We start from the raw sequence: 11,523 nt of genomic DNA on the forward strand, positions 1-11,523 counted from the left end.
AAGAATATCGATAAGTAATGTAATTTTCCCCCTATATGTTCAATCTTGGACATATCTTTGTCTCTGACTAATGGAGACCACCAGGTGCTGGATTTGCACTGGAAGGGAGCCACTTCCATTTCATCCTGTTCTTGGTTATCAGGTTATCAGCAATTCGACTATCGATCAGGGCCTTGGGATGGGTGCAGATCTTTCCCAACTCATGAAAATCAGCCCAGGGAAATTATGCATGCCGTCAAAGTTTGTTATATTTTTTACTTAAGTACTGCTGGTAAAGCTTCTTCTGCAATTCAGATGTCTTCTTCTTTTAAACAAACTACAAGATTTGCATTAAGATTAATTTTATTTGACTAAAAATAATATTAATTTGTAATATAAAATATAAAGTACATCCATTTTAGGGAACGGTCATATGGCTTTAAGTTATTTTAGGCTTTTTTCATCTTTCTTGCTTCTTGTCACAATCTGTTACAAAAATTCAACTCCCCACTCAAGTGTTGTCACAAAGGTCGTAACACCCTTTATATTTTAACTGAGGAAGGACGTAACTTATTGATCTCAATCATGTCCCATTTAGGTCAAATGTCCTACTTAGCGTAGATTTTTTCTTTATTTGAACAAATAGATACTTTCACATTCACCCTGTTATTCATATGTGTACAGTAAACACTCAGTTTTATTTATTTTTTGGAGAATTTTAAGACTTTGGTTTACTGTGGCAAGAGTCAGACCCAGTCTCTCTGGTGCAATATCAGTGCGATACAAATACACCATAACTGTCCTTATAATACTTAGCATTGGCTAGCATACTTTAGCATACTTGGCTAGAAATGTTCGTAACAAAACGATTAATTCTTTTAAATATTTAGTATAACCTGATAATGCCCCCCCGTACATACGTACGAAGGAATTTTTCCCGAGGCCAACTGATGCTACCTGCTCCAAGAAAAACTACATCAACCAAGAGCTAACCGAAGTCCTCGCTGGGCACTGCAGACTAAATCACCACCTATACACAAAATCAACAAAATCTCATCTCCCATATGTTAATGTGGGCAAGACACAGAACAAAGAGCCCTCCTCATTGAAGCGTGTCTGCGAAACAAAAAGCCCTTCCCAACTTCACTCGATGTCATTCAAAACAACCGGAACATATGGAATGCATTCAAAATATTCATCCGGTCGTCGGAATGGCTAAAAATTCGAAGAACCACCCATGGGCAATGCACTCCTTCGTTACCTCAATCCAAATAAGCCAATATCCAAAGTCAATCCACCGTCCAACTCACATGAAATTACACACGCATCTATCACTATATCACTATCACTAAATCCGTCTCCCAATTTAATATCCACCAACCATATTTTCATCAAACTTCCTGCGCTACTATCCTCTATACACCTTATCTTACACAAAAAATTTTTACATATGCAACCATCCAATTATAGTATGAAACGATCCCCTGCTCTTATACATGTCTCTTTCCCCCCTGTTTGCTATTTGTACTGACAACTCGTTTTAAATCTATCTAAGTCTGCAACTGTAAAGTAGAGCGAAGGCAAAACTCAAGTCTGAGTACGCCTTTAAATAAAAAAAAAATGCCCTCCATATTCAGTGAGTAAACCATGCCATGTAAGATAAAATATTCACAAGTCCTAAAACACCTCTTTTTTTCATAAAAAAACGTTAAGACAGTTGGAGTAAAAAGCAACCTCCCCAAGACGTTCGTGAAACATTATATTACGGTCTAGACACTCAGCCTAAGCACCTCCCTTAGACGTACATACAACATCCCATTCAGGTGTGGGACGTTGAGACCCTGTATGGACGTCCAAAAGACGTTGGGTGCTATCTGGCAAGTCAAGTGCCTTTACGGTATCAGGCGACTACAAAACGTGTAAGTGTTGGTTTGGAAAAAAACTACGCCTACCGTCCTTTACAAATTCTATACGCTGTGTTAAAAACAGAAGGGACTAACCCGGTATCATAGATGGGAAGTTGCCTACACCGTTGCTGAAGTAGAGCTACCTGCTACAACAGAACAACATATCGTCACTATCGCAGCAGATCAGTAAAAAAAACGAGTTCGTATTGCACTGGCTGAGCTAAACTCAGTGTTAGCATCGATTAGCCAAACAGTCCAGCAGGGATTTCTAATACCTGTTATGCTTGCTTGTGTGAATATGTTACGGAATCTTTACAGTAGATAGAAATACGATGAACCAGCAGTATAAGTTGACTGTAACATAATATTCAAACTCTGCCATGTTAACTACTAATATCATCTGAAATAGTTCATTTATATGGGGTTATCCTTGAATTTTTGGACGAGATAGGTGATCAACCTTGGCCTGCGCCAGAAAAGTCAACTGGAAGAATTCACAAACCCTCTTGACAAACGTAGAGCAGGAAGACTGAGAATGAAAAATAAGGCACTAGATCAAGTTCTTTCTCAAATTTTTTTCAGAAAATACCTTTGAGAACAAGCCTCTAGTTAGTAGCAAGGGACAACCAGATAAATAAATCAAATAATATGTATTTTCTGTATAGTAAAATTAAGTGGGTTGAAGGCGGCAAATCGAAGAAAATATTCTGTCGAGCAAAAAAGACAGAAAAAAAATATTCTAGCCCTAGAGGAAAAGGAGATTTTCAAAATATTTTTTCAGTTTGTAAAGTTTTCAAAAAATGGGTGGCATCAAGCTTTGAATTTAAGTATAAGTTTGTCACCATTGAAATTAAAAATTCACCAGTAAAAAATGTGTTCGAATGATATGGTAATTCTACAATGAAGAAGCTAAATAACCAAAAATAAGCTTCATTATCAATCCCAACAATGTCAAAAAGTGATTGATGAAAATTCCAAAGACCCAAAGATAAAAAAATCTGTTATTTATAAACACTTGCCAAAGATGGAATCATTGGTGCTGTGAAGCCACAAAAGAAAAACCCATGGATGTTTTACTTGCAAAACCGATAGAGCCAATAATTGACCAATTTTTTTACCCATTTCCCTTATTTTATAACTTATTTTCATTGAAAAAAAAACAGGCAGAAGGTTGCGACTCCACCAACAACATAAGTAAAAATTTGAATGACGCAAGGACTAAACGTTTTCTAATATATAGGTCATTAACAACGTTGGTGTCCTTATGCCATCTCAAAGGCATACTGGTCAAAACGCCAGTCTTTTCTTGGAGCAACAAGTGGTAAACGTATATTAGTCATGGTGGAATAGAAAATGCACGTTGATATAATTTACCGCGACAGCATATTATATGTAAAAAGTATTAAAATTCCGCCTCAATGTAAAAAACGTGACGAATGTAAAATTACATTGGAGTTTTAAATCGACATCAAAATGAGATCAAATGCTTCCTGGGTTCTACCACTTTTTTTAACTTTGACCTTTCATTTTCCGATGTAAGGTTTGTTTTGAATGACAATATTTTCAAACAGTCAAATCAGTTAAGGGAAGAGAAACTTAGCACAAAATTATGGGAAGGGTTGCCAAGTTGACTCTTACTCGGCAAAGAATCACGAAGGTTGTCTGATATTTTCAAATTATTTTATATATTGCAGAAGTGGGATGAAAGTAAACGAAAATGTAGAGTGGGATAATGTCAGACGGGGCATTGTTGACTTTTAAGGCCTGATAACTGTCTAAAATTAATGTTTATTACAATATTATTAAATCTAAAGAAGCTGATTGATCTGACTGGATACTTGTTAGAAACTCCCTCTCATTCCAGTGAGTGATTCCTTGAAAAAAATTGCATACAAAATAAATTACCTGAAGTTCTATGCTGATTGGTTTGAAGCCCTTGCAGCAGTCGTGTACATTGAACGCAACAGGAATTCCTATGTTTTCCGTTTTGTCATCATAAAGGAAACCACCAGTAAAATGTTAAAAATTCTTTAAAATTGATGTACACCTCTGAGAAGCTTTCGATCAGTTCTAAATACATGAAGGTTGTGTAATAATATATTTTAGATAGGTTTAACAAAAAATTACCGAACTGCAGGATTAGCTTAGTAGATGAACAAAGCAACAACATTATTTTCAAGTAAAACCACGACAACCCATGACAAAAATAAATAAAGAGTATGATTAATATAACCATATTACATTTTCCAAAACAGAAACGAAAAATCACTGCCATTCGGAGGAGTCTGCATTTCAATTCAAATAGTAAGACAATCTTTTAAAGGAAATGGAACGTCATTAAAATCACCTAAAAGTGAGGCAAAAAATTGCCCTGGCTAATTTTTCTTGGATTGAACTAAATAAATCCTCCTAATATGTACACTTAACAAGGTACAGCCGAGTACTAGCGGGTCGGAGGTCGGACGTAAAAGGAAAATCTCCTATTCCCTGTGGTACGTGGAACGATCATCCATTTCTCTGCCTGCAATATAAATCACCTTTGTCTTACCGCCTAAGATTAAGTCATGCGTATTTACCGCAATCATTATTCGTGGAAAGATCTATCATATATAGAGCTTTATTTATCATCATGAGATGAGTGCGGGAGTTTGTGAAATCCCCCTCGCGTAATTTGATATTAATATCAGTGTTGGTAGCCAGTAACCTAAATATCAGTCACTCTCATTTGCAAGTACACTTGATATCTTAAGACAATAGCCAATACACTCGCTAGTGCTACGGCCTACTAGCAACTATACACGCTAACGCACTCTAAAAGATATTTTTCTCAGCATGGTTGCACACATCTAGATGATACTTATTGCGAAGCTGCGTCGGTACTTTTTCAGTAGTAGTTCCCGTATTCTGATTGGTTTAAAACTGATAAACACTAAATTTTACAAGCGTAATTCGCACTCCCGTGGCCTTGTTAGGCAATCCTCGCAGCTAAAGCAGACACTCTTTCAGCTGCATTCAAATCATCAAAATCTATATATTGCAGAAATTCAACAGCAATTTCCCCCAGCAGCTTCCTTCCTTTAAAAAGCCAATGATCAAATCATCAAAAAGGGCAAAGCGTAAACATGAAGGAGGAATGGTGTAAAGCAATGAGAGTTGAAAGGAAAATTGTACTAAGAAGGTTAAAAATTATATCCATTTAAATCACTAGATTTGGTTTAATTCAAATTTTTGCACTGCTAAATACGTCTTCAATTTCGCAGATTAAATGGCAAAATACAGTTCCTATTTTGAAGCTATAGCAAGTTTACATTTGCTGTTGACGTTGATTATAGCAGAAATTGCGGAACACAAAGATGGCCGACAATAAGAACGAATTTTGTCTCTTAGATAAAAGCCATCAGCTGTTTGTCTGATTCCGCTTAACTTCCTATTGTAGCAATTTCATTTGTCAGGATAGTTCTACTTAAAGTTTGTTTTTAAACTATAGTGAGGATTAACAAGTGTTTGAATTTCACTACGCGATATATTTGAAGTTGAGTACGGTCGAGTTCATGTGCAGGGGGTCCCTCACCCTACGCGGGAAAAAATTTAGCGTTGCATTGAGTGTACGCGGCGCAAAAGGTATTTTCCTACCGTTCTTCATGTCAAGTCAACATTGGTGAACGTAATTTACCCCCAGTCAACATGATTACTACAGATGGTGGTAGTTTTTTTCATTGTCTTCTACAGGGACAGGGGCAAAAGTAAGTATTATGCTTCAGGAATAGATAATTTTGGTTCAAACATGTAGGGGATACTCTTTTTCCTTTCTTCGAGTTTTTTATGTGGACTGAGACTGGTTTAAGTAAGAAAATATTCTTGTGAATCAGTTCCTTCCAGACATAAAGAAATATATCTGACAACACAAAGGAGATTGGGCAAGAGTTCATCAAGAAATTAAAGACAAATAGGGGGAAGAAAGAAAAAAATGATGAAACCATTTATCACAGAAGTTAAAAAATAATATCTAATATAATACGTAGATGAGAGATTTTGAGAAAGTAAAGAGTATCATGTAAGTAGAAAACAGAGATAGATAGAGAGAGCGGGGGAAATGGGCATATTTCAAACAAACAAAAGAGTAAAACATTTCTCAGTTGATGGGTTCTTTTAAAATCAGAGACAGCGATGAGAAGAATGACTAAGAGTGTAAAAATAGAACAATAAATGGAATTCAATAAAGCCTGGTAGGGGAGACTACTTAAGCGTAAAAAAACTTCGTTTGCCATTTACCAAAAATCCAACGATTATTCTCCTTTTTTTCTCTTTAAATATTAAAAGTATTTGGTAGAGTGAAAAATTTGTAATTCCCTTGAAACTCGTGTAACTACACCACCACGGGACCAGGGGTGTAGTGTGGAGGTAATAGTAGAAGACCCCAGTACACCCTACTTCGATCGGCGACGGATCGCATGGCGTCGTATCCACTGTCTTTGCGGACACACTATACAAATTGAATGAGAACCCCACCTCCTCTGCCTTTTTTGCCAATAGAGAATAGAAGCTCTGTTTTCCTTAAGAGAGAAAAACGATGAGATGTAATCGATGATGAACGGAATTCCCAGTGTTTTCGTCCTAGATACCCACGGGGTCCGCCATTCCTGACCAACTTTCCCGAATCCCCGCATCTCTCACCTGAGAAAAGGAGGAATAAACAACCTTTTCCTTTAGAATTTAGTTTTAGTTTAGTTTTTTTGAGGTTCCCGCCTACTATTTTGAATTTTTTTACCTTCAACAAATCTTGTTCCCGCGTTAACAAATTTCAATATTTTTTGATTAACAATAAGGATTACCATGAAAAAAAAAACTGTTTTTTTTGTTTATTGAGTATTTTCTGTCAGGAACGAATTTTTCGTTTTGGCGTCTCTTCTTCTCAGCAAAGTGACGCTCATTCAGGATAAAGGTTATGGCTATATGGCACGGTATTTGGCTCACACCTATTTGATCGAAAATATCGAAAACATTTTTAAAAATATCAGTATTTTTAAAAATCAGACCATCAACGAAATGTAAAATATTTTGAAAATCTTTTCAGATGTGGAGTGAAACCCAAAGTCAATAGTTAAAAAACAAACCAAAATTTTAAAGTCAAAATTTAAAAATCAACTCAAAAATCAAATTCACTTTAAAATTCATATTCAGGTTTCGTTTGGTCTGGGATGTCTTGTCTCGACATCTGGTGGAAGGCAGGCGAGTTGCTAACCGGCAGTTTATGCAGACGGTCATTCTGCGGGAAAGGCACACATTCTGCGGTCATTCTGTTTCATCATTTGTTTTGTTTTGTGTGTCGTTCACAAGTCAAAACCTCAATGTCAGTATTACTCTTAAATTTACATTCATTGTATTAATTTTTCATGTATCCAATTCAGGACTGAGTTTTCCTGACTTCTGTACTGGAAAAGAGAAAGCTACTCCAACATTTCTGATAATGATCTTGATATTGTGATTGCCAACGTGCTCAAAAGGTTTCCCAAGTTTGGTAATCTTACTTTTTTAAATCCTTTGAGCATTACAATTACTGAAGTTGTATTTTGAAACGCAGGTCTACAGTTGTTGCAAGGCAAAATTTTTTGCAGATGGGTACAAATTACAAGAGAAGCGTTTGCGAGCTTCCCATGCTAGAATTGGGCTGAAGAAAGCTAAACCTGGCTTGAAACAGATTCCTCGTGTGGTTCATCACGCAAATTCCCCTTTACAAATGTGGCACATGGATGGATTCCACAAATTTGATGGGTAATTATTGTGTTATGACATTTTATTCAACTCAATAAAACATGATTTGCTGTTCATACAATTTTTGATGAATATAGTAAGGCGATAGTGGGAATGCAAGTTAGTGACAACAACCGCTCAGAAACTGTTTTCAAACTGTTGCATTCCAGCTGCATCATTTTGGGAACTCCAGCTTGTTTAAGGTGACAGCCTTTCTTACTAATATGCCACATACACATTTGTGCAAGTTAAAATGACTGGTCTCATTTTCTAGAACTGATCGGGGAGGAGAAAATGCAGCAGCTGATTACATGTTAAATGTACGGGGTGTAAATAGATTCAGTTTTTACGCTGGCTCTTCATGCGGAATCAAAGAATTTGACGTCAGTGGAGAGACACGAATCAACGTGGTGTCCGACCGTTACTGAACACGTTTAAGTACGATTCATTTTAAATTGTTTTAATTATACCATCACTTACAATTTTTTTTGGGAATTACAGAGACATGGAGAATGCGGGTGTTATCCAAAGTGACTCCGAACTAGATCTGTTGATTTTACATCAGTTGGCAACTAATCTATTCCAGAGGACTTTAGAAACATACGTAGACTCTTGGAACAACCATCCTGTACGGACGGAAGGAAAAAAAACTCCAAATCAGCTTTATGTTTCCGGCTTGGTACCACTTAAGCAACGTCAAGAAGAAGGACAATTTCTCCGACCACGGGTTGAACTTCTCCAGGTATCTATTGAACCATTTAATTAATAAAAGTTGTGTAACGGACTTATAAAAAAATTATGTTGTTTCTAGGATGATGTTCTCCATCTTCCGGATAATTTCAATGACATCTAGTATTTGGAATCGATCGTCGGGCAATTCCGGCAAGCACGAGAAGTCCCCAAATTCACTAATCCCTTGAACGCTGAAGAATTCGTCGAACTTCATCAAATTGTTAATCCACAATCAGTTGAATTAGACAATTTAAGTGAGAAATTTACCCTTGCCAAAAGATTTGCAATTTTCGCATTAAGTAACAGGGATGAGATTGCATTGTAAAATAAACGTCATTACTGCTACTCTTCTGAAATGAGCTGTAAAGACATGATGAGCTAAAGAGTAGTAGCGGTCGCCTTTAACTTGCAGCAAGTCAGTAACATGTGTTGCTGTTTCATAAACGATTTCCCTAATCCATTTAGCCTTTCAGCTTTTCCCTGAAAACAATCGGCGTATTTCTTCAGCTAACTAATAGACCTGTCGAACAATTTTCTGGTTTTGTTTTTAGTTGCTTTAGTTTCGCACTCAATTTCAGGACGGGCTGTACGTTTTCGTCGAAAGAAACTTGATGGATCAGTTATGCCTTGTCTGGGGAAAGCAGTCGAAGTATCCATTTTACGAAGCAATTTGTCAGGTTCGACGCCTTAAGTTGGTTTATACGTAGCTACGACAAAATCATTCCTGGGTGGTTCGACCATTTCATTGTTTGTGGTCCTACCCTCCCCGTGAGACGATACTGTAATTTTTTTAGTTTGGAAACGATCGATCGTCTGTCGAAACGACCGGATTTAACATCTCCAATGAGATACTTTATTGCTGCCGCTACCTGGATAGCGATCACGGTAACCTTTTTCAAATTAAACTTGGAAAATCCAAAGATATTTTTCCCTAGTGACATTGCATGGCGTTTGCATGATTATTTTTTTTTTAGTTTACTCAACTCATAATCGAACTCTACAACTGTGAAATATATGTAACGCTACTGGGGATGATGCAACTCTCCAAGCGCATTTTTCTAAAGTAAGAAACTAAATTCCAAGTTTGTTTCAATAGCTTAAATCTCGGCTTGAATAAATTGCATTAACTTATGTTTATATTTTTGGCAGGCGGTAGAAACCACTTTGACATTCTATATCATCATCTACCGGTTTCAAATCAGATGGAGTTAATTACTTGCCGTGTAGCCCTAATACAGTCAAGTAATAAAACATTTGCAACTGCGCACTCGTATCAACACAAAAGTGCGCCGTGGCACACGGCTCGGCGAAAGATAGCAAGACCAATAAAGGCAACACAAGTTTCGAATAAGTCTATACATACCGTTTTCTGTACGTAGAAATTTCATTTCGTTTCGCCATATACACTAATATTTAGAATACAAACAGCAAACAGCTTATTTAAAAATGTCTAAATAAGTTACAACACACTCACGCTTCCTACATGCACTCGGCAAGTCCAAGGAGATTACTGTGTCCCGGTTGTTGATTACAAATATAGCCCCTTTGAACGAGAGGACTATGTACAGGCTACTAGAAAATTCCTCCCTGCTGTAAGCCTAATTGAGATGCTATTTTGTTATTATTCTCCAAACTTTGCCGAACAAGTTCGCAGCTTAGGCGTGTTAGGACACGTTTGAATTTTTGACGTACACCAGCGAATGCAATCCCTTACATGCGTGAAATCGCTCACATGCACGGTAGAGCTGCGCGGTAAACTTTTAATTAAAAAGTGAAAACCCTTTTGTAGTTGATTACAGATGCATGAGTAAAATGATATTGTTTCTGACTTCATATTTGGAGTCAGCGTGAAAATATGGGTATATGGTGTTATTTCCATTAATTTGTGCGGTAGCATAGTGGTGTTATCTTTTATACGAAAAAAATACTTATATTTTTAAAAATATTTTCGATATTTTCGATCAAATACGTGTGAGCCAAATACCGTTCCATAATGGCTAAGCGGCTTAAATTAATATTTGCATTTTTTTAATACTACGAAAATAAAATTATGGACAGAACAAATTTCGATATTGAATAAATTTAAATTTAGAAATTAATTTAATTGTTTGGTTTTTACAATTAATCACTATTTATTGTTTTTTTACGTCTTTTTTAAAATCATTTTGTTATGTTGCAAATGGTAGTGACAAAAATTTAATTTGATTCTTTTGCTGAATTTATAAATTTATTGTTTGTTTCTCTTTGTTAAAAGTTACTCGTTTAAAATGAGAAAGAGTGATAGATCCAAAGCAAAAGAAAAAGTGGACTATCATTCGAGATTCTTCCACTTGGAAGAAAACGAAGTTCCAATGAAAGGAAATAAATGTTAACTGTTAAAGCTGCGTCTACAGGCTACACTAGCAGACAGACAAGTTACGGTCTTAAACTGATTCCATTGTTACAATAATTTTTTAATAATTTTTTTAGAAGAAGACCGGTACCAGCTCTAGTCAATTATGTCCCAGATAATAGTCGGAATAGAGATGCTGAATTACAATACCCATTAGAGAGAGTTTGTCTACACAGGTAAGCCAGAGTTTTTTATATCCCTTTTTGTTATTAGGCTTGGGCTGTGTTTGCGTTTTTACTCGATTACTCCGGGAGACTTCCTTTACGTTCGTCTCTGTGAGTATCTCTACAACTTACGGTATCGGACGGACGCTCCACCCGAGCTTTATTTTGAGTCCTAGGTTTTATAAGATTTGTTAATGAATTTGGAAAACTAATAAGAATATGTTTTACATTTTTAGTACAAGGAATGATAATATTTTAAGAACTTTGACGGGAGCAGTTGATATCGATGTTGGCCAAATTGAAGTTACTAAACATAACGTACAATAAGACAAATTTTATAAGGATTTGGAACTTAAAATTAAACAGGAAGAGCTGCAAGAACATTGGGAGCTTTTTCGAGTACTGGAGCAACATCAAGAACGAGAACAAAAGTGAATGCCGGAGAAAGAGTGAGAGCTAGAATAGCATGATAGAGAGCTGGAGGAGCAAGAGCGTAGATGATTCTAAACCTGGAGGAAATGCAAAAATTGGAGGAAGATATAGAGCGAGAGCAGGTGAGGGATATGATTAGGGGGATAGAGCAGGAGCATGAGCGTGA

At 36.5% G+C, this 11,523-nt stretch overlaps 1 long non-coding RNA gene across 1 annotated transcript; it reads left to right on the forward strand.

Moving 5' to 3' along the window:
- The first annotated feature begins 7,723 nt into the window (after nucleotides 1-7,723).
- Nucleotides 7,724-8,822, forward strand: LOC124338623. Its single transcript, XR_006917911.1, has 4 exons — nucleotides 7,724-7,840; nucleotides 7,912-8,075; nucleotides 8,139-8,379; nucleotides 8,449-8,822. It is a non-coding gene; the product is annotated as an uncharacterized LOC124338623 (long non-coding RNA).
- The last annotated feature ends 2,701 nt before the right edge of the window (nucleotides 8,823-11,523 follow it).

This window comes from Daphnia pulicaria, chromosome 1 (genome assembly GCF_021234035.1).
Source record: "Daphnia pulicaria isolate SC F1-1A chromosome 1, SC_F0-13Bv2, whole genome shotgun sequence".
Taxonomy (NCBI): Eukaryota; Metazoa; Arthropoda; class Branchiopoda; order Diplostraca; family Daphniidae; genus Daphnia; species Daphnia pulicaria.